Source organism: Lissotriton vulgaris, chromosome 2_1, assembly GCF_964263255.1.
Source record: "Lissotriton vulgaris chromosome 2_1, aLisVul1.2, whole genome shotgun sequence".
NCBI classification, from domain to species: domain Eukaryota; kingdom Metazoa; phylum Chordata; class Amphibia; order Caudata; family Salamandridae; genus Lissotriton; species Lissotriton vulgaris.
This window is the reverse complement of record NC_141687.1, coordinates 585,039,622-585,066,170: the sequence shown is the minus strand read 5'-3', so window position 1 is coordinate 585,066,170 and position 26,549 is coordinate 585,039,622. Positions and strand designations below refer to the sequence as shown.

Genomic DNA, 26,549 nt, shown 5'->3' with positions numbered 1-26,549 from the left:
GCACCACTCTTGGGACGTGCGGTAGCCTTCCCCCTGCCACCACCTACCAAGGCCCGCCACTATTAGACCATACGGTGCCCTTCCCCTGCTACCACCTCCCGGGGGATGTCACCCTTAACCTGTGCTGTACCATTCGCCCGCTAACAACTCCCGGGGCACGCCACTTTTTGCTCCTCCAATGACAAGCGGGCAGCAGAGACAAGCATTGCGCTTCTTTTGGCCCAAGCAGTGCCCTTCTCCCGCTACCACCTCCCGGGACTTGCCACTCTTAGCCCTGTGGTACTCTTCCCCGCTACCACCTCCCGGGACATACAACTATTGGCTCTTCCTATGATAAGGGAGCAACAGAGACAAACTACAGACTTAAATGCTGCCATACTGACCTTCCTGTTATGTTATGTTATTGAAGTACTTTTAGAGCGCACTATCACCGATTGGTTGCTTGGCGCTGTGATCAGCAATAACATGAACATAGAGGGAAGAGAGTTATGAAAATGCTTGTCTGAAAAGCCAGGTCTTCAAGGCTTTCCGGAAGGAAAGGAGGTCTTGACAATTCCGGGACTCCATCGGGAGAGAGTTCCACAAGCAGGGAGTGAGGGTGGCAAACCTACGACCTCCTGCACGCTTTAAGTTGAAGGTAGGCGACTGCAGGAGGTTCTGATGGCGTGAGCGTAGGTTGCGGGACGGGGTGTATTTGGAAATCAGATTGTTGATGAATAGTGGGCTTTTACAGTATAAGGACTTGAAAATTATGCAGCCAGTTTTGAAGGCACATCGTTGGGCCACCGGGAGCCAGTGTAGTTTCCTAAGGAGGGGGGTGGCTGCCTGGCGCCTAGGTTGGTTCAGAATTAACCTTGCGGCATGGTTCTGTGCCATCTGGAGTCGCTTAACTAGGTAGTTGGGAAGACCTAGGTAGATGGCGTTTGCGTAATCCAGGTGGGATAATACAGTAGCCATCACCACCTGGGTGAGTGCCTCGGGTGTGAGCAGGCGGCGTACCTTCCGGATTTTCTTCAGTTGGAAGAAACACTTGGAGACCACTTGACCAACTTGAGTTTTAAGAGATAAGTCCCGGTCCACAGTGACTCCTAGTGTTTTGGCTGACAGGGAGGGTGTTGGGGCTTGGCCTAGTTCAGAAGGCCAGTAGTGCGGGCCCCAGTACTTGCTGCTATCGCCAGTCAGGACTAGTTCCGTTTTGCCCGGATTTAATTTGAGCTGATTCTGGTCCATCCAAGTTTTGATGAAACTCATGGTGGACTGGAAGTGCCGTATGGAGTCTTCGGTGTTATCGATGGTGAATAGCAGCTGTAAGTCGTCTGCGTAGTTGAAGACTCTCACCTGATTATCTCTTAAGGTCTGGATCAGAGGGAGAATGTACAGATTAAATAGGTGAGGAGAAAGGGAGGAGCCCTGTGGCACTCCGCAGGTGATGGCCTGTTTGGTGCCCATTAAGTCACCTAGACGCAGAGTTTGGTTACGGTCAGTCAGGAAGGATCTCAGCCAGCCGGCTGCTAGTTCCCTGACGCCGGCTTGTTCGACACGGTCGACCAAGATGTTGTGGTCGACCGTGTCAAAGGCGGCCGAGAGGTCCAAGAGCACCAGGGCTTGCGGAGAGTGTCTGTCAGCACAGTCTCGCAGGGTGTCCAGAACTGTCGTGACTACTGCTTCTGTAGAATGAGCAGGTCGAAGGCCTGCCTGGTGAGGGTCGAAGCAGGAGGATTCCTCAAAGAAATTAGATAAACATTTGGCCACATGTGCCTCAAGAACTTTTGCCAAATAGGGCAGCAGTGAGATCGGCCGAAAGTTGGCCTTGCAGGCTGGGTCTGCCCCCGGTTTTTTTAGGAGCGGGATGACTATGGCTTCTTTAAAAGCTGTGGGGACTAGGCCAAGAGTCAAGGATTTGTTCAAAATAGTGAGGGCAGGGGCAGGGTGGGTCAGGAAACACTCTTTTAGGATGTGGGGCGGGCAGCTATCTGAGGGAGCACCAGATTTTACTCTAGATAGTAGTTCCCAAAATTGGTCCTGGGTGATGGGTGGGAACCTGCTCACGGTGTAATGGTTCGGCTTGATTGACATGCCAGAAATGAGGGGGGACACTGGTCGAGGAATGCTGGCTTTGATGTCCAGTATTTTGTCGATGAAGTAGACGTTAAATGAATCACATAACGACTGGGTAGGGATGATCTTGGGTCGGACTGTATCAAGGTTTGTAAGTTCATTGAGGATGGAAAAGATGTCTTTAGACTTATTTGTGGATTCCAAAATTTTAGAGGAAAAGTAGGATGCTTTGGCCGTCCGGATGGCCGTCATGTATTCTTTCCTAGCTTCCATAAAGGTTTTTTTTAAGTCAGGGTCGTACTTCCTACGCCATTGGCGTTCTAATTGTCGTAAGGTCAATTTCCTTGCTTTTAAGTCGGTGGAGAACCACCGGTTGGCGTCAGCGCGTCTTGCCCGTTTGATTTTTTTAAGAGGGGCATGAGAATCCCTGGCCGTATTGAGCCAGCTGGTGAGCGAGGAGACCGAGGAATTGATCTTGTCATGAGTAGATGGGATGGTGTTGGCTAATGACTCTAAAAAAACTGGTTTGTTGATTGTTCCTCCACTACCACCTCACAGGGCAAGCCACTCTTGCCCATGCTGTACTCTTCTCCGCTACCAACTCCTGGTGTGCACCATTCTTGTTGCCTCCCATGATTACACAGCGTTTAAACTTAAAAGCTGACATACTGACCTGCTTGTTTTTTTGTTTATTAGGTCACCACGGAGCTTCAAAGTGAACGCCCTCACCTTCGGGATTGGTGTTGAGCCCTCCCCCACCCTCCGAGCACGAATGCAATGTTTCACTTAACCCACCCTTTCCACGTGCATAGAGTGAGCAACCATCCATGTCCTTATCTGGAAGAGGGGGAACATTTAGGCCTTTTTCTATGGCATTACTGACCGTCTTGCAACATGCACTAATTAAGCTGGACAGGACGCTTTGCAATCAAATTTTTTTAGACTAATATTTATTTTATTTGATATTGATATTGAGCACCCGATATTAGTGCATTTGCAGGCTGTTGTCTCTACTCCTCTGCGATCTTTCAAGTAGTTCCTGGCCCCTCCCTATTACCTCCCCCATTTAATTTTTTCCTGTCTCTTCATTGCTTGCCCGTCCCGCAACCCCTCCTGCCTTAGTGCCTTGCTACGGTTTTCGGACTGCTGATTCTGCTGTGATACCACTCTGTTTTGCCCTGGCTGTGTTGATGCTGCAGGAGTTGTTCTAACCCTGAATCAACATTAAGTTCTGGGGTTATATGCAAACGTATGGCTGGTGCTTCGGGCTAAATGTGTCTGCGGGCCGGCTCACCATGACAAAAAAAAAAATATTCTTTAAAGGGGAAATCATGCGACTTATTTAAGCATTGATACACAAATGTGCTTAATGTTTGTATTAAAAACATCTTGAACTGGTTCCTTCAGTAATTTCCTGAAGAAGCTCAATCACACAGTTATTCACATACCATTCACGCAACACGAGCAGCATAGGACACTTCCCTCTGAACTCCTCATTATGCAAATAATAAAGTTCCAATATGAACTTTGCACTTAAGGCGATTGTTGAAGACATGGGGCTTACGCACAGTGCTTGAAATGATACTCCACGTAGAGGCACATCTAATACTCCTCTGCACATACATCTAGACTATCATTAATTTTTTTGGGCTGTAGGGAGATTCAGAATAGGCACACTTTCTCTAGGCCATCTGTCCGTATGCTGTCTCATATTTCGCATGCAGGAACATGATCTAGGAATTGTTTTTATAGAAAGCATTGGCAAAGCAGTAGGTTTTGTCAATGCAAAATCTATTCGCTTGTCAATGTTTTTTTAATACTGTGCACAGCAGTTAAGCTTCTGAACAACATGTTAAAAATAAAAAAAAACATTAGCAATTCAATAGGGCTTGCATTACTGAAAGTTTGAGCCATTGGTGTAGCAAATAATAATGCAAGGCCAATAGCTCAAACTTTCAGTAATGCAAGACCTATTGCATTGCAAATGCTTGTTTATACATGGCAGGAAATTTCCGACAACACCAGACAGGAAATAAACCAATGATTCGAATTACCACTCACCTCAATAACTTGGCTCATAAAATCTTTGGTCAGATAGAATAATCAATACCATATTTAAAAAGGCTGCCAATGGAAGGGCTAAAAGGTTTTCATTTATTGAGAAAACCGCTGCTTTTAATAAGCGCTCACACACGTTTTACTTTCAACTCCTATAAATGTCTTAGTCCTCAAATATCAAATATTTTGCTTAGAGTTGAAATTACATTTCACCAATATCAACAGGCTCAATTCAATTGAAGGATAGATCTCTTCCATGGCAGCTAAAAGACCCAGATAAAAGCTACAAGTTTTGTGAATATCATCCCGAATTCACAATATACCTTTTCTGTACCTGTTCGCAATTTAGTGAGGATAGAATTTGTCCTCTAAAGCCATTATTTAACTCTTTGAATATAACAACTTGCCAAGATGCAATGATTTGCTAGCCTACAAGGCTAACATACAACTGAACTGCTGAATCACTAAATATGTTATGGAAATTAAAAGGAAAATAGCTAATAATTATGCTATCCCAGATCAAACCATCAAACACTAACAGGAGCTAAGTGGCAATTCCCTTACTACCAATCTGTAAGGCTTGAAATCATCCAGCTATTTTATTACTGAACAAAAGTAACGCTGGGCGTAGAACTAAGCTACGCTTGCAGAGCGTGCGTAGTTTACACTACTACCCAAATTGCACATAGCACAGTGCAAGAACGTGTAGCTGGCATTTTTTGCTTGCTCGCAGTCCTCAATGACAAGTTGGGGACCACGAGCGAGTAAAATCAACATCCCGGCGAGACTTTTTCCTCATTCGCGATAAGCAACATCAAGTTGCCGATCACGAGCGTGGAAAATAAACCTCCCGTCTAGATCCTCAACGCAGGGAGGTCACGTTTCTTATTGCGAGTGGTCACATATGCTTGCGACCGCTCGCGATGAGAAACTACCAGTCCACGTTGAGAAATCTGCTGCTCGAGTACAAATCTACTCGAGCGGCAGAAAAAGACTGCTTGCATTGTGCAAGATGCCGTTTGCAATGATTGCACAGTGCGGACAAGCATCCGGCACTGTGCAATCAGTGCAAACAGCATTTTCCCTACCGCACTATGCAGTTCGCGTAGCGTCGGTTCCTCACTGCTGCGCAGGGGAGTTGATGCTCGCTTCCTTACTGTGTGGGGAGGTGATGCGTTGGTTTCTTACTGCTCTATGGTGCGATGCGACAAGATGGCACCTTGATGCAATACTCTTCTCTGGTGCAATGTGACAAAATGGCATCTTGGTTAAGATGCAACAACGTTGGTGCGATGCGTGCACACCCGATGGGCGTGCAGCAACTCGATCTTTGGAGCCGCGACAGGGCCGGCGGCGGCGACCTCTGCGGCGGCGGCACACTTCTCCGGTGATGCGTCGCATTTCGGTGATGCGATGATGACAGCGGCGGCTCGCTTCTTCAGCGAAGCGATGACAGCTGCAGCAGCGGTGACACGCTTCTCGTTGTTGCGTCGCACTTCCAGCTCCCAGCGAGACGCAGTCTCTCAGAAGGCCCAGCACAACAGCAGGCACTTCAATTTCCAGCAAGGGAATTCAGGGGGGAGCTGGCTGATGAAGTCTTGTATCCCTGAGACTTCAGGAAGGAGGTAAGCTCTAGTTCAATCCCTTGGAGATTCTTCGTCAAGTTGATAAAAAGCACACTCAGTCCTTTTCTCTTTTCATTGCCAAAGAAGCAATCACTGCAGGCCAACCCCCAAATACACAGTACAGAGGTAGTCTCCTCCTTCAGCTTCCGGGTTCTTCTCCTCAGCAAAGGTTTGTCTTGATTCCCAGAAGTAATCTAATGTCCTTGGGTCTGGGTCCCAATATTTATACTAATTTTCCCTTTGTTCTCTGAAGGCAGAGAGGCCTTTGCCTAGTCCAAACCAGTTCTTGTCAGTCCTTGAGCACTTTGTTGACAAGACTCCTTCTTTCCTCTCAAAGTGTAGCCCAGGTGCATCAGACACACCACAGGAGGTGGAGCCACCATTGTGGAGGGAAGGCACAGCCCTCTGCAAGTCCCAGGGGCAACTCCTCCCTCCCATCTACATGCAGATCTCTCTATTCAGCCCTGTGCGGACTCACCCTATCTCCTGGAATCCCCCAGCCCCTGTCACGCTAACTCCAGACAAGGAATACACAACCTAGCAGAGGCAGGCTTGGATAGTTAGGAAAGAAAATACCTACTTTCTAAAAGTGGCATTTTCAAACACAGAATGTTAAAACCAACTTCACTAAAAGATGTATTTTATCATTCTGAGTTAAGGCATGCTAAACTTGAATTTCTACCTAGTTCCCTGAGTCAGTTAGGATTATAAGATGTTATTCTGGCCTATGGGGAACAGATAATCATGCAATAGTGAAAAACATAAATGGCTGTAATTCACTATTAGGACATGCCACACACCAGGGCATGTCCTACCTTTTACCTACAATGCACCCTACCCTTGGGCCTACCTTAGGGGTGACTAACATATATAAAAGGGAAGGTTCAGGGACTGGCAAGTGGGTGCACTTGCCCAGGCAACATGGCAGTACTAGAGTGCACACAGGCTCTGCAATGGCAGATCTGAGACACACTTTACAAGCTGCTCCGGTGGGTGGCACAATCAGTGCTGCTAGTCCACCAGCAGCTTTTGATTCACAAGCCCTGGCCCACGCAGGGCACTGTACTAGGATCTGAAAAGTAAACCAAACAAGCCAATCATGTAGTCACTAATCCATACATCAATTTACCATAGGGAGCACTTGCACTGTGGCACTGAACAGCAGTTGCACAGTCCCCAAAAGCATCTAAAACCAGCAAAAACATAAGAGGCAACAACAAAAAGTGGAAGGGAGACCCACGCCAATGGTGCCAGGTCTATCAAGTGTCCCCTCCAGCCGAAATGTGGGGAGAACTACCCTACCTCCTGGGAGTTCCCATAACTAAGGCGGAAAAATCTAGACAGACCATCAGAATTGGCGTGTTCTCTACTAGGGCGGTGTTCCACTGTGAAGTTCATCCCCTGTAGGGATATGGAAAAACACAACAGCTTTAGATTCTGACCCATCATCTGCATCAACCATGTGAGGGGTCTGTCTGAACCCGGAAGTGAGTCCCAAATAAGTATGGTCTTAACATCTTCAGTGCCCAGACCATAGTTAAATGCTTCATGCTCAATTGCACTACACCTCTGTTTCCATAGAAGTAACCTCCTACTGATGAAGGCTACAGGTTGGTCTAGGCCCTCCTCATTAATCTGTGAAAGAACAGCCCCCACACCATGCTCTGAAGCATCTGTTTGAACAATAAACTCTTTTGAGAAGTTGAGTGCCAAGAGCACGGGTGCCGTGCACATGGCATCAAAAGCGGACAGGTGTCAAAACCACTCTCTTGGGCTGCTTCCTGGAAGTCAGCTCTGTCAAGGGTGCAACCATGCTGCCATACACCTTGACAAACGTCCTGTAATACCTGGTGAGTCCTAAAAAGGCTCTCATCTCTGTCTGGCTCTTGGGGAGGTTCCCAAGCCAGGATGGTCTCAATCTTGGGCTGTAGGGACGCCATCTGGCCGCTCCCAACCTGGTGTCCCAAGTACACCATGGAACCCTGCCTGATCTGGCACTTACTCGCCTTGATTGAGAGGCCTGCTCTCCGCAGCGCCATCAGCACTTCCCAGAGGTGGCGCAGATGTTCTTCCCAACTTGCACTGAACACTGGAATGTCATCCAGGTAGGCGGCACTGAACTCTTCAAGTCCAGCCAACACCTGGTTGACCAACCTCTGAAAGGTGGCAGGGGCATTCTTCATCCCAAAGGGCATAACCCAGAATTAGTAGTGCCCATCTGGTGAGGAGAATGCTGACCAGTCTCTTGCCTAATCAGTCAAGGCGATCTGCCAGTACCCAGACGTTAAGTCAAACGTGCTGAGGTACTGGGCAGCCTCTAACCAATCAATGAGCTCATCAGCTCTGGGGTTGGGGTATGCGTCAGTCCTGTTGACTGACTTGAGCCCTCGGTAGTCCACGCAGAACCTCAGGTCTGGTGCGACACCCAGTGCAGCAGCCTTTGGGACCAGGACCAGTGGCTGGCCCAAGGACTGTTAGAGAACTCAATCACCCCCAATGCAAGCATCTTGGAGACCTCCTCCTTGATGCAAGCTCTCACCCTGTCAGTCACCCTGTAGGTTTTGTGCCTAACAGCACTGTCCCCAGTGTCCACATCATGGATGCACCAATCAGTGACACTGGGAATCAGGGAGAAAAGGTCTGAAAACTGTCCCAGCAACTGGTGACAGTCATTCTGTTGCTCACGGGTCAGGGTGGAAGAGAAGTTCACTCCATCCACTGACCCATCTCGCTCTGTTGCAGACAGGTCAGGAAGATGCTCAGTCTCCTCTTCCATTCTTACGCAAACAAATGTTGAATGGAATGCAGAATGTATCATACATTCACCCCCAGTCAGGCGATCTGGGTTAAATCCATTGTTCTTTTGCTCACCATGCCACTCCAGTTTAGTCCCAGCTATATGCAAATCAGTCTTGACCCTGTGCCTCATGGGAACAGTCCAGACCAAACTGCCAGGCCAGGTCCTCCCTGGACCAGAAACAAGCATCCTAGGACCGGTTTCAGGGCATGTCACCCATCTTCAGCCAGGCTAGCTTGAATCCAGTGGCACAGTGAGCAAGGGACCTACGTCTGGGCCTACCCATCCCACATAGGGTGAAAAGTACTAAGCAAACAAATGATGGACGGAATGCAGAATGTATCATACATTCACCCCCAGTCAGGAGATCTGGGTTAAATCCACTGTTCTTTTGCTCACCATGCCACCCCAGTTTAAACCCAGCCATATGCAAATTAGTCTTAACCCTGTGTCTCATGGGAACAGTCCAGACCGGACTGCCAAGCCAGGTCCTCCCTGGACCAGAAACAAGCATCCTGGGACCGGTTTCAGGGTATGTCACCCTTCTTCTGCCAGGCTAGCTTGACTCCAGTGGCACAGTGAGCAAGGGACCCACATCTCGGCATACCCATCCCACATAGGGTGAAAAGTGCTAAGCAAACAAATGATGGACGGAATGATGAATGAATCATACATTCATCCCCAGTCAAGAGATCTGGGTTAAATCTATGGTTCATTTGCTCACCATGCCACCCCAGTTTAGACCCAGCCATATGCAAATCAGTCTTGACCCTGTGCCTCATGGGAACAGTCCAGAACGAACTGCCAAGCCAGGTCCTCCCTGGACCGGAAACAAGCATCCTGTGACCGGGTTCAGGGTATGTCACACTTCTTCAGCCAGGCTAGCTTGAATCCAGCATCTGTTGCTTGGAGCATGCCCACTTCGACCTCTCTAAAAGGGGCTTCAGGCGGTTGACATGCAGGACACGCAAGGGGTTCCTGGGAGACCGCAAGTCCACCAAGTAGGTAACCGGACTTTTGCACTCCACCACCTCAAATGGTCCGGTCCACTTATCCTGGAGCATACAGGGCTACACTGAGGCCATGACCCACACTTTCTGACCAGGCTGTAGCTCAACCAGAGGGGCATTCTGGTTGTACCACCGCTTCTCCTGGCTGGCTTCCCGATTTGCCTCAGCAAGTTTTCTGATTCGCCTACTTTGGTTCCTGAAGGCCAGCATGTAGCTATATACATCCTGGGGAGGTTTTCCTGGGAGATGCTCCCAGCCTTCCTTGAGCAAACTCAAAGGTCCTCTTACTGGGTGACCATGGAGAAGTTCAAGGGGGTTGAACCCTAGGGACTTCTGTGGCACCTCACGATATGCAAAAAGAAGGCATGGTAAGAGGACGTAACACTTACTCCTCATGGGTTCCTCAAGACCCATAATCATGCCTTTGAGGGTCCGGCTGAATCTCTCAACCTGCCTATTACCTTGGGGGTGGTAAGGAGTGGTGAACTTGTATGTTACACCACACTCCAACCACAGGGAGTTCATATACTTAGAAATGAAGTTGGCACCTCGGTCTGACACCACCTCTCTGGGAAACCCCACGCAGAAGAAAATCCCCATCAGTGCACGTCCCACCACGGGGGCCGTCACTGTCCTGAGAGGGCTTCCGGGTACTGGGTGGCATGGTCCACCAAGACCAGGATGAAGCTGTTGCCCATGGTTGTCTAGGGATCCAGAGGCCCCACAATGTCAATGCCCACCTTTTCAAAGCAGGTGTTGACCACAGGGAATGGCTGGAGAGGTGCCTTGCACTTCCTCCCACTCTTTCCACTTGCCTGGCAAGTCTGACAGGTCCTGCAATGAGTGTCTAAACTCTTGCGCATTTGGGGCCAATAAAAGTGGGTGACAAGCCTTTCAATGGTCTTATCCTGCCCCAAATGCCCTGCTAAAGGCACATCATGAGCCAGCCCCAGTAGGAAGGCTCTAAAGCGCTGTGGTACCAGCAGCACACGGGCTGAACCAGGCTCAGCAACCTTAGGCTCATTATACAGGAGACCATTCTCCCAGTAGATCCAAAGTGATCCAGACTGATCACCTGCTGCCTGATTTGCAGCCTGCTGCCGCAAACCCACAAGAGAAGGGCACTTGTTCTGCTCCTCACAGAACTCTTCCCTGGAGGGACCTCCTTCTTGCTGCCAATGGGTCAGCTCAGGCAGGTCTCCCAGTTCAGCAATCTCTTCCCAGATAGGCTCCAGGGCATCCCCCTCAGGGTCTGCCTCCTCCTGGGCCGTGGGAATCTCAGGGGCCAGTTTCCCCGTGCCCTCACCTCTTCTCTTTATGGCAGGCACCTGGGCCATTTTCTCAGGCTCCAGGTCCTCTTGAATACCCTTACTGGCTGCCATAGACCGAGTGGTCACGCAGGCCCACTCAGGCAAACCCAACATCTCTAAATGAGCTCTTTGCTCCACCTTAGCCCAAGGGGAGCTCTCCAAATTGTTACCTGATAGGTATTCAACAGGCATGGCTGGCCTCACAGCTACTTGAAGTCCCTGCGACCCCCCCTCCTCACTCAAAGGCAACCTGTGCCACCTTGCAGCGGCTCTCCTTGTTGTCAGCGGCAACACCTGGGTAAAATGCATTGGGGATTACCTGCTCTGCAGACACCAGCCGACAACTGACAGCTATCACACTGGCTCCGGTGTCTCTAAGATCTTCCACCCTCTTGTCATTGATGGTCACCCACTGCCTGTACTTTTTAGTGTTATCAGGCAGCTGGGTCCTGGGGACCACCTCACAGTCTCCTAAAGAGACAAGGGGCATCTCTGCGGGACCCCACTAACCTTGGGCACCCATCTCCTCCCCCAGTGCTACACTAGCCAACTACCGGGGTGGTGCATCAGTGGATGCAGTCTTCCCATACAAGGGACATCTAGCATCATAAGAACAGTGGCCTACTAGACCACACTTAAAACAGGTATTGGGCCCCTTGTGAACAGGCGTATCTGTCGGGCCACTACCTTCTTCTCAGGGGGAGGCTGGGAACCTTTCCCATGGGGATTACTTTGGGGCCCTTTCTGGAATTCCCTCTGGTTACCCTTGCCCACCCCCCTCTACTCTTCTGCTGGGGACCCCGCCCACCTTTGGCAAAGTCTCCTACATGACCCTTCTGGACCCGGGTGCTCACCCAGCGGTCCGCCTCCTCAGCAAGCTTCCTAGGGTTAGTCAGCTCGCTATCAATAAGATGCTGGCGTACCTCTGATAAACAGTTATTTGGCATGTGCTCCCAGGCAAACAAATCATAGAGCGCCTCAAAAGTATCTACTTTGCTACCCTTCACCCAACCATCCAATGCTCTGCAAAAGAAAGACACATATTCCACCCATGTGATAGACTCCAGTTTTCTACAATTCCTAAACCTTTGTCTGTATAACTCTGGGGTCAAAGCAAATCTGGACATTAGGGCTCCCTTCATGTAGGTATAGGACATCTGCTCCTCTGTAGGTAAATCCAACAAAGTGTCCCTCCCATCCCTTACAAAGTGGCCCACAACCCCGCTCCCCAATCCTTCTCAGGGACCCGGTGGGCCAACATTGCAGCTTCACAAGCCCTAAACCATTGAACAATATCCTCATTCTTGTGGAAATCTTTAAGTACATCTTTGGAGATGTAGGCTCTTGCTTCAACAGACACTGGCAGTGTGCTGCCACCAGAGGGAGGCACCTCCAAACTTTTGGCCTAGAGTTCCAATTCCCTCAATCCTTACTCATGCTCAAAATGCATTCTCTTTTCCTCTAAGGCTACCTTCTTCATCTCCAATGCCATCCCAAGCTCTATTTTCTTGTTCTCTATGTCTTTCTGACCATCCATTTTGAGCCAGCTAGCTCCAACTTATGGATCCTCTCCTTTGCTCTGTCCTCTAGCTCTCCTGGGAACAATCCCTTGGAAGAAACACTGATGCCTGCCCCTGAAGGTGCATTCCCCCGGTTGGGTCCACTGGCCCCTCAAGTTGCCCACTTAAATCCTCTGGCTCCATCACTGGCTCCTCAGGATGATCACTGGCATTCCTAGATTCTACCCAGGCCCTCAGCGCCTTTTGGTATTCCTCTTTCCTGGTGAGGCCTTTCACAGAGATTTCTTGCCCAAAGCTTTGAGATGAGGCACAGTGTAAGTATCAATTCTCTCTTCTTCAAATACGATGTCTACAGATACTATGGATGCTGACTTGTTCATGGTAGAAAAGACTGGCAGTTCTCAAGAATCAAAAATAGAAAAGAAGTTCCAAGGAAAAACTCTCAAAAAGTATGTGGTCACGTTATGGTCTGCACTCACTAGTAGCGTACACCAATCACTGTATATGAATCACAAAAGCAAGTCCAAATCCTCACCGCTGACCAGCAATGTTAGATTTGTGGTCTCTAGTTGGCAGAGTTAGGTACCTTTGACCAAATAGGGACCCTTGCGTCTAGTCTGGGTAAGGGGCTACACTCCTACAATAACTCCTGCTCACCCACTTGGTAGCTTGGCACGAGCAGGCAGGCTCATCTCAGAGGCAGTGTGTAAAGCATTTGCGAACACATACAGTAATACAGTGACAACACTACAAATGGAAACCACACAGGTTGTATTATAAAAATAAGTATTTTCATATAGACTTAACACAAGACCAAACAACAAAAATCCACAATACTGTACTCAAAAATAGACTCTAAAATAAAATAGAGCAGTTCTCTAAAGTTGTAATTGCGCTACTTTACTCTCAATGTACCTTGAATGCGTAACGCAAAGAAAAAAAAAAGGGTCCCAGGGAAGGAGATGCGTCGGTTCCTTACACGCAGGGGAGTGGATGCGCCGGTTCCTTACAGCTGCGAGGGAAGTTGATGTTCGCTTCCTTACTGTGTGGGGAGGTGATGTGTTGGTTTCTTACTGCTCTCCGGTGCGATGCAACAAGAGGGCACCTTGATGCGATACTCTTCTCCGGTGCGATGCGACAAAATGGTGTCTTGGTTACGATGCGACAGTGACAGTGCGGCTCACTTCTTCGGCGATGCGACAACAGCTGCTGCGGCGGCGACGAGCTTCTCGTCATTGCGTTGCGCTCCAAGCGACACGCAGTCTCTCAGAAGGCCAAGCACAACAGCAGGCACTTCAATTCCCAGCAAGGGAATTCAAGGGGGAGCTGGTTGGTGAAGTCTTGTATCCCTGAGACTTCAGGCAGGAGGCTAGCTCTAGTTCAAGCCCTTGGAGATTCTTCTTTAAGTTGATAAAAAGCACACTCAGTCCTTTCCCCCTTTCTTTGGCAATGAAGCAACCACTGCAGGCCAACCCCCAAACACACAGGACTGGAGTAGTCTCCTCCTTCAGCTTCCTGTTTCTTCTCCTTGTCAAAGGTTCCTCTTGATTCCCAGAAGTGATCTAAAGTCCTTGGGTCTGGGTCCCAACATTTATACTCATTTTCCCTTTGTTCTCTGAAGGCAGATGGGCCTTTGCCTAGACCAAACCAGTTCTTGTCAGTCCTGGAGCACTTTGTTGACAAGACTCCTTCTTTCCCTTTTCAGTGTAGGCCAGGGACATCAGACGCACCACAGGACATAGAGCCAGCATTGTGGAGGGAAGGCACAACCCTATTCAGGTCCCAGGTGCAACTCCTCTCTACCATCTACATGAAGATCTCTCTATTCAGCCCTGTGCTGACTCACCCTATCTCCTGGAATCCCCCAGCCCCTGTCACTCAAACTCCAGACAAGGAATACACAACCTAGCAGAGGCAGGCTTGGATAGTTAGGAAAGAAAATACCTACTTTCTAAAAGTGGCATTTTCAAACACAGAATGTTAAAACCAACTTCACTAAAAGATGTATTTTATCATTCTGAGTTAAGGCATGCTAAACTTGAATTTCTACCTAGTTCCCTGAGTCAGTTAGGATTATAAGATGTTATAATCAAACTGCCCATTCTGGCCTATGGGGAACAGATAATCATGCAATAGTGAAAAACATAAATGGCTGTAATTCACTATTAGGACATGCCACACACACCATGGCATGTCCTACCCTTTACCTACAACGCACCCTGCACTTGGGCCTACTTTAGGGGTGACTAACATGTATAAAAGAGAAAGTTCAGGGACTGGCAAGTGGGTGCACTTGCCCAGTCAACATGACAGTACCAGACTGGACACAGGCTATGCAATGGCAGACCTGAGACACACTTTACAAGCTGCTCCGGTGGGTGGCACAATCAGTGCTGCAAGCCCACCAGCAGCATTTGATTTACAAGCCCTGGGCGCACGCAGTGCACTGTACTAGGGTCTGACAAGTAAACCAAACAAGCCAATCATGGAGTCACTAAACCATACATCAATTTACCATAGGGAGCACTTGCACTGTGGCACTGAACAGCAGTGGCACAGTGCCCAAAAGCATCTAAAACCAGCAAAAACATAAGCGGCAACAGCAAAAAGTGGAAGGGAGACTCACACCAATGGTGGCAGGTGTAACACGGAGGTTCCCGTCCGAAAAATCAATTAAATCAAATGTTACATTTAGGATTATGGGATGGATGTGGTAAAGGGAGGTAAGAGTAATTGTAGTGCCTAGGGGTGGGTAGTGGTAAAGAAAAGTTAGGAGTAAATAAAACAAGGTGGGATTTCCCAAAAAAGAGAAAGTTATTAAATATATCTATATAATGTATATCAGGGCCACTTAAATTATGCTATTCTGTAGCCGCGTTTGTTGTCCCCATAATTAAGGATTTGCCTTATTTGCCACATAATGCATCATTTGCAGATTTTAACAAAAAATTGTCTGTAACTACAAACAGATCAAGTTACTAAAAATGTGGCAATGTGCTTGCTTGCAATAGAAGGTCCTTTACAAAGGTTAACTGGTCATATTTCAGTTGCTTACTTCTGCAATTTGTTATTAAACTGGTACTAATGAGGTGGAAGCAACAGAGACAGAAGGGCAGCAGGGTTGGAGACAACTGCACCGTCTAGGCTTGCCACCAACAGTAAACAAAAGATAATGTTGCCCTCCTGAAATAGTCAGCTGCCACATGACCACAGATAAATATCATTAGAAAATGTTGATGCGAGACACAACACACCAATTAACAAATTCAGCAGGTAAAGTGTTAACAATATAACATATAATCTTCAAATATAGATTGAAAGTCTTTTATTATTCAAATATCCTTAGTATACATGTATAAGAACAGCCAACATGTTTCACCCTATAAAAAGGGCTTCTTCTGGGCAATAAGGTAGCTTAATTCACAAGTCCAAGCGTGAATGCCAACAACTAATATAATCAAAGAGGTTTCTATGGAAAGGGACAAAAGCCCCTAGGTCCTCAGTCCAGATAAGGGAGTACGTTGACCAAGGTTGGGAACAAATACCTAGTTTAGGGCGATGAGTAAGCCTCCAAGCAAATCCGTGTTAATGCTTAGGTAAACTTCCGTGTGAGACTGAGACGTCCTGTGTCCGGCAGCGCTTGTGTGAGGTAGTCTTCCGTAAGGTAAGGAGACGTCCTGAGTCCGGCAGCGGCAGCCAAGACCTCACACAAACGCCAGCCCAAATTTAGCCCAATGCAGACCAGTGTCAGCCCAAAGTCGAAACTCTCAAATTTTGCAAAAGTAGTCTTCAGAAAATATTTTAAAGATTAATTCTATTCAATATACAGATAGTAGGAGGAGGTTAACTGGTCACCTGTGTTAATTACTACTCATTTTACTTTTCATCTTGTAGTTCTTTCACCACAGAACCAAACAGGAACCTGGCATTCATGAATTACTTCAACAAAATTAAAGCAGATTAAAAACCACTTTAGGTCTATGAATAGGAATTTCAATGCCATTTCAACAATTTGGCTCCAAAAAGACTATTGAAAAGGTTATGCAGAATTAACACCACACAATGATCTACATATTAAGAAACATCCCATTGTATTAACGTAATTGCAGCACAAATTGTTTGACATAGCTTACATTCTATGTACTTGTCTGAAAATATACAACAAAAAACTACTTTACAATGACAGTATGGGACAACAGCAAAAATAACCATTGCAGCAGACCAATCTGGAACACAGTTTTCATGCAAAACAAGTGTCTGTAAATGTGAAGCAACAGTGTGAAAACTGAGGGCTGCTACAGTAAGATGAGAGTTCAACACTTATCCAGTTAAAATGTTAGGAGAGGCCAGAAAAGAGACAGTCACCTACTCTAACCGACTCCCTGCCCTCAGTTCCAAAGTCCTTTTCCGTGACCACTTACTCCGACAGTAAAAGGTATAGAGGATATTGTGGTTTCCATTGTGTTGCAGCAAGCGCTCGATTAAAGCTCCTATCTTGGCAAGCAGCAGATGGGTTTGTTTGGGGTACAGATGAAAGTTAGAGCAGAAAGGAAAGATACCCAATTTCCCAGAACTTTTGGTGACACCCTGAACCCTCCCACTCCCTCAACTCCACTGATAACGTTCGTGTTCCATCCCACTCCATTCCCCTTCATCATTAGCACTGTTATGTTATGTTAAAATTTTATAAAGTGCAACAGCTGCCCCAGCTAAGAGGTGTCCCAGCACTAAGCAGCAAGAGAACAGCATGCACAAAAACACAGGAGGGAAAAAGAAATGTTTAATGGCCTTCCTAAAGTGAAGATAATTAGTGAGTACTCGAATGTGGGCCGGCAAAGAGTTCCACAGAATGGCAGCTATATTACGAAAGGAGCACCCGCAGGCGCGGAACCTTCTCACCCGGGGGATCACTACCAGACATTGTCCCATGGATCGAAGTGATCATGAAGGAATATAACCTAAAAGGAGATCTGTCAGAATTTGAGGGGATGCCAGTTTCAGAATTTTAAAAGCAATATACACAGTGCCTTAAACTCAATTCGCCTGTCCACGGGCAGCCAGTGGAGGCGACGGATGGCACTGGTCACTGCAGATGTTCTGCTCAGGCCCAAAAGAGATCTTGCGGCTGCATTCTGGACGCTCTGTAGCCTCTGTATTTCAGATTTATTAGCTCCCAGATACAGCGAGCAAGCATAATCCAACCTAGACAAAATCAAGGCCTGAATAATGATCTGCCTAGTCGTGGCATTGAAGAAGGCCAGTATAGGTTTGAGCCCGCGCAACAAACCGAAACAGGTTCTCGCCACCTTTTTAGTCCGAGTCTGAAAATTGAGTGAGGTGTCCATCCAGACCCCCAGGTTCTTTACTACAGGCTTAGGGTGGGAGCCTTACCTAAACCCTTGGGCCACAGCTCGCTCCAGCAATCATGGTTTCCTCCCACCAACAGCACTTCCGACTTGTTGGTATTCAGTTGGAGACAATTGGTGGTCATCCACTCGGCAACCGCTGAGAGGTCGCCCTGAAATTTCCCGGCGTCCTGCTCGGGGTCACTCGAAAGAGCAACCACCAACTGAGTGTCGTCAGCGTAAGAGACCATGGTCAACCCTCTACTCCGGGCTAAACCAGCCAGGGGTTGGACATAAAGATTGAAGAGCAGAGAGCTCAGGGACTAGCTTTGGGGGACCCCTTGGCCCATAGGAAAAGTACCAGAGGCAAAAGGGGGGGCAACCACCTGAAACGTCCTTTTTGCGCGGAAGGAGAATAGCCACTTAAGTGCTGAGCCAGTGACACCACCCTCAGACAGACAATTCAGCAAGATGGCATGAGACACTGTGTCGAATCCAGAAGGATCAGTGCCGACATCGGCCCCGCATCTAAGGCCTTCCACAGATGTTCAGTCACAGCCAAAAGCGCTGACTCAGTGCTGTGGCCGGGCCGAAAACCATTTTGGGAGGGATCAAGCCTGTGGTTTACAGTAAAATGCTCCGTGAGAAGGGAATTGATGAGAGGGACGTGGCTCCTCACCCCTCCCCTCATTTCCGCTACTGGGGGCCTATTAAAACATCATAGGTACTCAGCCGCGCAGCGGACGCGCCAAAGGCAAGCCAGTCGGCGCCCGTCCGTGCCGGTCTGTCGCTGGACATGCTGCCAGTTTTGTTGGAATCGGGGTTTCTTATTCCCAGACTGAGCTGCTTGCGATTGGGATGGGTTCAACAAAGTGCAGACAACTGCGGTTACATGGTCTAGAGAGCCGTTTTGGGTGTATATGCTGTGGCTTTGTCTCTCTGGTTCCGGTTAGGACCAGTAACCCGCTTTCTTGCACTTTTGCCACGGTTTTCCTGCTTAATTGTCGTTCATTAGCCAAGCACTTTGGTGATGTTCATTACCTCCTGGAAGACAAGTCCCCCGATGTCTTATTCCTTACTGAGACTTGGCTCTCTGAAGACATGCTGACGGAGCAAGTACTTGCTCTTCCGGAGGGTTATACGATTCACACTCTTAATAGATCAACGAGGGCACTGAGTTCATTCTTAAAACCGGGTACCCCTGTACCTTCGTTAAGCAGCTTGTTATCGACTGCGAATGCGCCTTTTTTAAAAATTACTCTTAATTCCAATTATACGGTGTCAGGTCTACTGATTTATCGTCCCCCGGGTCCGTCCAGAGGGTTCAGCGATGCTCTCTCTGTGACAGTCTGCACTCTGGCGGTCAATGCCTCTAACTTCTCTGTTATAGGTGGCCTTAACCTACATCTAGACAACCTCTCTGATCCTGATGTGTCATCTTTCCTGGCTGATCTCGCAGCGTGTCAGCTCGATCAAAGGGTCTTAGGCCCCTTGCAGTTGGCTGTCTATTTATTAGACCCTGTTTTCACAAATATACCCTCTCTTGTGGTTCAACCTCCTGTTCCGTTGGATTGGTCTGATCACCATCTAGTTCCCATGTTGATCTATGATATTTTGCCAGCCCGCAATCTAGTAAATACCTTCTCATTGAAGCGCCCCTGGCACAAATTGAACTGGGAAAATTTTCAAAGTCATCTCGCTGCCACCTCTCCGACTGTTCCGGTTGACCCGAACAAGGCCTATTACATTTTTTCTAATTACATCACACAGCCTTTGGACGGCCTTATTCCTACCAAGCGGTCTATGAATAGGAATACTAAATCTAATCCTTGGTATAACGCTAAACTAGATGTCTTACGCAAGATTTGTAAGAAGCTGGAGAGAACTTGGCAACAGGATTTTGACCCTATGTCCAAGGATCTCTACCGCGCTGCTGTTAAGCGATACCACAGGGCCCTTCATGTTGAGCGTGCCGCATTTTATGCCAAGCAAATTAGCAGGAGTTCCAATCCGGCTAAGAGTATTTTCTCCATAGTCACGGAGCTTAAAACACAGAAAGCCGCCACAGGTTTGGCGATCACCTCTGATTTGCAATGCAACGAGCTGGCAACGTTTTTTGTCAGGAAGGTTGAGAATATTTATAAAAACTTTCCTATGGTTCCTATAGGCCCCCCTGAGATATCCTGCGACCTCATTGGTGGCATCCTTGAGGTTTCCCCCCCATCACTCAAGAGGTCTTACTGACACTCTGTTCCAAGGTGAAGTCAGGCTCCCCTGCTGATCTCTGAAGCCTGACCAATTTCAAAGGATCTTACCTACCATCATATACCCTCTGGAATTGGTGATTAATGGGTCCTTGAGTGTGGGGTGGTGCTCAGAGCTTGGAAGCAGGCCAGGGTAACACCGTTGCTCAAGAAACCTTCTTTAGACCCTGAAAAACCTGAAAGCTTTTGGCCTATTTCCCTGTTACCTTGGCCTGCGAAGATCACAGATCACTGCTGACCTGGTTCTCTCCCTCTAGAGCAGCTCTGCTGACCTGGTTCTCTGGCTCTACAGCAGCTCTGCTGACCTGGTTCTCTGGCTCTAAAGCAGTGCTGACCTGGTTCTCTCCCTCTAAAGCAGCTCTGCTGACCTGGTTGCTCTGGCTCTTCAGCAGCTCTGCTGACCCGGTTCTTAGGCTCTAGAGCAGCTCTGCTGACCTGGTTCTCTGGCTCTGCTGGCCTGGTTCTCTGCCTCTAAAGCTGCTCTGCTGACCCAGGTCTATGGCTCTAAAGCAGTTCTGCTGACCTGGTTCTCTGGCTCTAGAGCAGCTCTGCAGAGCTGGTTCTCTGGCTCTAAAGCAGCTCTGCTAACCTGGTTGTCTCCCTCTAAAGCAGCTCTGCAAACCTGGTTGTCTCCCTCTAAAGCAGTTCTGCGGACCTGGTTCTCTGCCTCTAGAGCAGCTCTGCTGACCAGCTTCTTAGGCTCTAGAGCAGCTCTGCTGACCTGGTTCTCTGGCTCTAAAGCAGTTCTGCTGACTTGGTTCTTAGGGTCTAGAGCAGCTATGCTGACCTGGTTCTCTGGCTCTAAAGCAGCTCTGCTGACCTGGTTCTCTGGCTCTAGAGCAGCTCTGCTGACCTGGTTTCTCGGGGTCTAAAGCAGCTCTGCCGACCTGGTTTCTCTGGCTCTAAAGCAGCTCTGCTGACCTGGTTCTCTGGATCTAGAGCAGCTTTGCTGGCTTGGTTCTCTGGCTCTACAACAGCTCTGCTGACCTGGTTCCCTGGCTTTAAAGCAGCTCTTCTAACCGGTTACATGGCTCTAAAGCAGCTCTGCTGCCCTGGTTCTCTGGCTCTAAAGCAGCTCTACTGACCTGGTTCTCTGGCTCTACAGCAGCTCTGCTGACCGGGTTCACTGGCTCTAGAACATCTCTGCTGACCTGGTTCTCTGGCTCGAGAGCAGCTTTGCTAACCTGGCTCTCTGGCTCTACAGCAGCTCTGCTGACCTGGTTCTCTGGCTCTACAGCAGCTCTGCTGACCTGGTTCTCTGGCTCTACAGCAGCTCTGCTGACCTGGTTCTTAGGCCCTAGGGCAGCTCTGCTGACCTGGTTCTTAGGCTCTAGAGCAGCTCTGCTGACCTGGTTCTTAGGCTCTAGAGCTGCTCTGCTGACCTGGTTCTCTGGCTCTAGAGCAGCTCTGCTTACCTGGGTCTTAGGCTCTAGAGCAGCTCTGCTGACCTGGGTCTTAGGCTCTAGAGCAGCTCTGCTGACCTGGGTCTTAGGCTCTAGAGCAGCTCTGCTGACCTGGGTCTTAGGCTCTAGAGCAGCTCTGCTGACCTGGGTCTTAGGCTCTAGAGCAGCTCTGCTGACCTGGGTCTTAGGCTCTAGAGCAGCTCTGCTGACCTGGGTCTTAGGCTCTAGAGCAGCTCTGCTGACCTGGGTCTTAGGCTCTAGAGCAGCTCTGCTGACCTGGTTCTCTGGCTCTACAGCAGCTCTGCTGACCGGTTCTCTGGCTCTAAAGCAGCTCCGCTGACCTAGTTCTCTGGCTCTAGAGTAGCTCTGCTGACCTGTTACTCTAGCTCTAAAGCAGCTCTGCTGACCTGCTTCTTAGGCTCTAGAGCAGCTCTGATGACCTGGGTCTTAGGCTCTAGAGCAGCTCTGCTGACCTGGGTCTTAGGCTCTAGAGCAGCTCTGCTGACTTGGTTCTCTGGCTCTAAAGCAGCTCTGCTGACCGGGTTCTCTGGCTCTAGAGCAGCTCTGCTGACCTGGTTCTTAGGTTCTTGAGCAGTTCTGCTGACCTGGTTCTTAGGCTCTAGAACAGCTCTGCTGACCTGGTTCTCTGCCTCTAGAGCAGCTCTGCTGACCTAGTTCTCTGGCTCTAAAGGCTCTGACTATTCAAACATACCTCTGTAGTCCCACCCCACCTCACACGAAATATACTCGTCAGCTCATCATAATGCGCAAATTAATGCATGAATAGATTGCTTTACAAAGCGAAATACCAGCGAGATAAGGTACGTTGATGATGCAGCAGAATTCCATATTTTGAGAGGGTGAGGGGGGGAGGCGGGGGCAGTAGCAGGAGAGGCTGTCAACATCCATTACAAGCATGTGGACGGCGCTGCAAATTTTTTTAAAAAGTGCTTAGAGTCCTTTAAACCTTTAAAGGAAAGAGTGTAAATCCGCCCGTAAACTATCCAAACCCAGTGGGCGTGTCTAAAAGGAGACAGGGTGGCAACAAGGAATGATTGGCATGCCATCAGTGCAATCATTGCACTGCTTTAGGCATAATTTGTGACGCCAACTATGCGCACGAATGAAAGCTGAAGGCAGAGCTGGGTTGAGGCTTCTGGAATCGTATCGATTCCAAGAAGACTCATGACGAAAGCAGCGCATGCGCTGCTGACGTCAGGCCGAGACCTAAAAAGATATAAACCATAAAGTAATGCCTTACTGTGCTGTAGAAGAAGGATTGGGGCATATTAACTGCAGATAACAAAAGGATATCCGTGTTCAAAGCAGTGATGTCCGGTAATTTTACCAGGGAGGGGGCGGCGGCCACACATGCAAATACACCTCACTTACACTTGTGCATTCACACACGCACACACCCATTCACAACACTAATAAAAGTATAAATCTATTTGAGAGTATGTGTATTTAGTACGAGCTAAATCCACATACATTAATACATACACACATTAAACATTAAAAAAATATGGATACAACTTACCTTAGCAGCTCTCCAAGAGGGAAGCCTCACAGGTCCTAGAAGGGTTGGGACTTCTGCCTTACCTCATTGGCTAATTGGAAGGCAACAGTCTCAACCTCGTCACAGAGTGGGATGGGTCAATGACACTCCTAATCCCACCCAACTCAGTGACTAGGTGCCTCCGACACACTGCCCTGGGAACTTCAGCGCTTAAAACTGAAGTGCCCAGGTCCAAGGCAATCGATGATGCTCCCCTCCATCACTAGGGAAGGGCCTCAGGGCAATTTTGCCAGATTGAGGAGGTCACGCCAACAGGGCTGTGAAATCCTCAGCCTGGCAAAGTTCATCTCAGGGAGTCCGCGCATTGAAGGCATATCCAGCTCCTGCCTGCCTGACCTGAACAAGAAGAGTGTCTGTCAGGCTGGCCTATGTTCCGTCGCAACATCCATTGATTTTGACGCTGCTCCCTATTTACAAGGGTGACATGAATAAGAGGCAACGCCAAAATTAAGACCAAGGAAAACCTGGTCTTAACATGGCGAAATGAGGAGAAATGCTTATTTTCTGGTTTTTGCTGTTTTAATGAGTGCTCAATTGTGCAGCACACATAGAAACAGCAAATCACCATGAAGGATTGTTCATGTGCAGGGAGGTATCCCTTCCTGCACAAAAAAATACATTTAATAAATGACGAGTTGCAACTTCTATGTGTGCTGCACAATGCAGCACAAATAGAAGTTATAATTCGCCATGCTGGATTGTTTATGTGCAGGAAGGGACACCTTCCTGCACATAAACAATCATTCTCTCAACGCTGGCACCCGTGCACCATGGGTGCAAGTGTGCATGCGTTGGTGCTCGGCAGCTGGGTTTAGCGAAAGGGAAAATGCAGGGACGTGATATACTATTGTAAATACGGTGCATCCCTGCATTTTCAGAATGGTGGAGTGAGGCATAAGTAATGTTTGCTTAACGCCACGCTTCGCCATTCCCTTGTAAAGAAGCGCCTTAGTTTGGTGTGCATGCAAATCCTGCATTGCTGATCCCTGGTGAGTTGCACTACTCCTGCTGAAAAAGGCCAATGGAGGTACCAATGGGTGCGGTGGACTGACCTCCAGGGTCCTGTGACCTCAGTGACAGAGTCACTGTTGCTCTAGGGTGTGCTGCTTCGTAGGCCTGCCCGCAAGACTGGAGGTGAACTTCAGTATGGATTGTGGTGGACAGGCCTTGAAGGTGCTAAGACACCAGGGCTTTGAAGGTCTAGCATGGGAATGTGCTTCCCCAGGAGAGTGGTGTGGTGGATTGTTCCTGAAGACTGAACCTGGTTACCCAGTTCCAAATTCGGCAGCTCTGGCCATAGTGCCACATCCTTTCCCCAGAGTGAACACCATACTGTCCCACTGAGAGAAAACTGCACTGCCTTCAGCTACAACCCAATTGTGCCTCGCTATAAACACATGGAGGCGACTCAATTCAAACTATGCACTAGAAAAGAGTAATATGATGCCAGGTGACATCTTGGGAAAGGCAAACCCTCATAGGGAATAGGGAATGCAAGATTGAGTAAAGCATGTGAAATGTAAGGAGAACAACATGGTTACCTTAACACTTTTACACTCATTGTTCAGAAATCAATCAGTGTGCTTGCCTGAAAAGTAAAGGACAGGACTGCAAGGCCCAGAAGGGACATGTTTCAATGTTGATTCCTTACAAAATGTGAGCAATATGGTTTAAAGAGACCACATCCCTGAACACAGATTTTATAAACTAAAATAACTAAAAATAACTAAACTAAAATAAGGAAAACTACTGATAAGGATCACATTAAGGGCCATATGTAGGTAATCACTATTTACCGATTTTTAAATACCCAATTTTACTGATTGGGTATTTGAAAATCGGTAAATAGTAAGTAGGTAAATGATCGATAAATTTTACTGAATCGGTAATATTCTGTATTACCGATTCGGTATTTACTGATTCAGTAATTCCCATTCATTCCTATGGGCCTGAAGGCCCATAGGAATGAATGGGAAGTCATTCACTATTACCGATTCGGTGATTACCGAATCGGTAATAGGAGGAATATATTCAAGGGTGGCAGGGTGTCACATTGACACCCTGTTGCACACCTGAATCGTGCATGTGTGCACATGTAGCACACATACATGCCCTAAGGGCATGTATGTTTGCCACATGGCACTGAAAAAAAAGCAAAATATTCCTTTTACTAAGGTATTTGGTATTTACCACCAACTTATAGATGGTGGTAAATAACGAATCCTGAATGCTAATATGCACTCACTTGAGTGCCTCCTACATAGGAATTAAGTATTTGGTAATTTACCGAATCGGTATTTTAAGAATTCGGTAATTTACCGATTTCCTAAATAACCAATTCAGTAAATTACAGATTCCTTGAAACCTGCCTCCTACATCTCTAATCCCTAAATACCGGTCTGTAACGGTGAAATTGACCGAATTTCACCGTTGCCGACTGGTATTGCCTCACCTACATATGGCCCTAAATGTTTTCCACTCCTGTCAATCAATCAGGCATTGAAGTGCTGCCAGGATTGGTGTACTTCCACAGCCGGGGAAATCAATGCTGTTCAAAGAAAGACGAGAAAACGAAAGTAGCGCTATAATGGTAAACTCTGTAAAATGGCGCTAATGTGTTTGGGAGTGAATAAAACCAATCTGGCCACCTAACGACCACTTGGTCATGCTTTATTTAGATATTTATTTTTTGTATTCTCAAACTTTTTTTCTTATTCTTCCCGAGGCTGCACCATGGAACAGAAAAATTTCAGAAAAAGAGGACATTTCCAGCACAAGTGTTTTCTTTTTTTGGATCAATTTCACAGGGGAACGGATGAGGGAAAGTAGAGGAAACTACTTTTTTTTAAGTCACGGTTTTCAGCAAGTGAGGAGGCGCAATTAGAAAAAGGGAAGAAGAGGAAGAGAGAGAGGGCAGCTGACAGCAGCAGAGCAGAAGGACACTTGGTGACTTGGACAACTAACCTTGCCTTAAATAACCTGCTGGGCACCTAGGAATCTCACGAGCAACAGAAGCTGGCTGCAGGGTAGGCCAACCAGCCCTTGCCTTGACACTCCTGACTCCTCTCTCAAACGCCACAGTTCCTTCCATATCAGTAGAAGCAGCGCGTGTACATAGAGACCCTGAGGTGGGGACGGAAAGAGGAGGACTGATGGCTTTGATCATGTATTCTACGGCTCATTAGGGACCGTTTGCTTCTCTCACTTTCAGGATGTTCCAAAACAATGTACCCAAGGGCAGGCTGCGTTATTTCGTGCTGACTTTTAAAATGAGGTAAAAACATTGGTTGTGCTGCGCATGTCAACGTTTTAAATATTTCTGCGGTGGACTCAAAAGGACACCAAGCATTTGGTAAGGAATAGATCTGCACAGCATTTTCAGTCATAAATAAGCCTATTTTGTTAGCCCCTCATGAGGTGTTCATGTCCCATTAGAACCGGCCTATAATTCGGCGCCTATGACAGGTTGTTGGTAGTAACTAACGCGAGATGCCACGGCACTATGCGGAAATCCATACATCAGATGCAACCCCTCCTTCTCTTGCTTCAAAAAGGACCTGAAACAACTTCTCCTCAACCA

General features: G+C 47.9%; 1 protein-coding gene across 2 annotated transcripts in view; it reads right to left on the bottom strand.

The window, feature by feature from the left end:
• CYB561A3 (cytochrome b561 family member A3) overlaps nt 1-26,549 on the bottom strand; it is a 186,720-nt gene that overhangs the window by 159,518 nt on the left and 653 nt on the right. The window lies entirely within an intron of this gene.